This window comes from Nannospalax galili, unplaced genomic scaffold, assembly GCF_000622305.1.
Source record: "Nannospalax galili isolate Female #2095 unplaced genomic scaffold, S.galili_v1.0 scaffold211, whole genome shotgun sequence".
Lineage (NCBI taxonomy): Eukaryota > Metazoa > Chordata > Mammalia > Rodentia > Spalacidae > Nannospalax > Nannospalax galili.
In genome coordinates, this window is record NW_008329624.1 from 1,028,833 (window position 1) to 1,030,858 (window position 2,026).

Consider the following 2,026-nt stretch of genomic DNA (forward strand, 5'->3'; position numbering starts at 1 on the left):
CCCTAAAGACTCCATGGTCTCCTTAAATAGCATCACCAACAGGAGACAATATATTAAGTACTCAAACAGTGGAGCCTATGGGGAACAGTTTTTACTCAAACCACCACAACCTGCAAGAATTATTCGAATAGAAATATAAAAGAAGAAGCTACGAAATTATCTGTGTGCATCTGGGCAGAGGAAACGGATGAGGAAAGTGTTATGATGCTCTGGAAGACACACTGTGTACTGGGATCACAGAAAGCAAGGCCAGGGGTGAGGAGCAGAGCCAGGCTCTGTACGGCCCAGTCAGCCTTGGTTAGGCATAGAGTAGAACATCAACAGACTGGAAGCCATCTTCTCCTTAGTGAATTACAGGTCTTCCTGCCCAACTTTAGTTCCTTGGCAGTAGAACTTACACAATATATTTGGACACTGTAGCACAGAATGGAAATGTGATCTTTGCTCTTCCCCTAAAGCAGTAATGTTCAAAAGGACTTTTAACACTTTCTATTCGTTTATTAACAATATCAATTTTCTTAAGCAAAATTAGAGAGCAGCATATATTTTTGACTGTCCAAGAAAACTTTAAAACTGGGTACCACATGTGTAGCAAGTTGGAGGTTTTACATAAGATGTGCTGTTACCATGGTAACATTAACACCACTCCCTCTAGAAACTTCAAGAACAAGGTGTTGACATAGCATGCTTCAGTGATTTTTCCCATCTTCCGATGTAAGGAGGAGTCCAGGGAGATGTTACCTCAAGTAATTGTCACTTATTCCTGAGAAAACATTCTCAGAGGAATTGCAGTTCCTAAATCAGTTCTTAATTTTCTCTTAAAGAATATATGACTATCCATGTCCTTCTAAGACCCATGAACTTTGTCCTTCCCTCCCTCCCTCTCTTTCTTTCTTCCCACTTACACCTTTCCGAACTATTCAATGACCAGCTACTATGTGTTGAAATAGCGAAATGTCTAAATTCTAGAAATAACCTGGTGGATTAAGATTATGAAACCCTTAATTCTTGAGGCTTGCATTCAAATTAGACACAATAAATAAAAGTGAATTAACCATAGAACTAGGTAGAATATGCATTGTAAAAATAATATTGTATCAGCAGAGAGATTGTAAGTAGAGTGATATTTTAGAAAAGATAATCTGGGAAGACTACTATGCATTGATAATAGAGACCTTTAGGAATTGAGGGGTTGAGGAATTCAGTATTTGGAAAGAGGAAACAAGAGGAAGGTTGTGGTGTTGGAGTATAGTGGGATGATTTGAAGTACTGCAGCATAGTAAGTGCAATATAGTGAAAGGAGTCGTGAGGAAGATATAAACAAAATTCTATCCATATGGGGTCTTTTTCCATATGGAGAGGACTTTAGAATTCTTTCTCATCATGACTGTAGGATGTTAGCAGAGTAGTGGACTGATAACTGGGGAATGTGAAGCTCTCATACATATTTTCAAACTGTTCCTCTGACTTTGGAGTAGATCTTTATAATATAAATGCTGGTGAGATGAGATGAACAAGGGAGATTAAGGAGTTTCTTTGCTACTCCGTGATAGAGATGACGACACCTCAAGGTGGTCATCTGCATAAATTTTGTAGCATTTGAATTAGTCTGTGAAGGACAGTATAGCAGGAGTATATTCATCTAAATGTAGAAATAAGATTGTAATAATTTAACCACATAGGAATTAAATTATTTTTCCATGAAATAAAATATCTAGAGTCAGGCCTGGTGCTGCAGGCCTCTAGTCTGACTGTAATTCCAGCTAGCCACAAGGCTGAAATGGAGGATCATGAATTCAAGGCCTGGAAAACTTAGTGAGCCCCTGTTTCTAAATTTTAAAAAAATTGCCTGGCACGGACAAAGCCTTGGGTTCAATCCCCAGTACTGCAAAAAATAAAAACAAAAAGTCTGGAGAGTGATGAGGGTATAGCTCAGTGTTATACTGCTTGCTTAGCATGCCTGTGGTGCTTTGCTCCCCAACACACACTACACACACACACACACACACACACACACACACACACA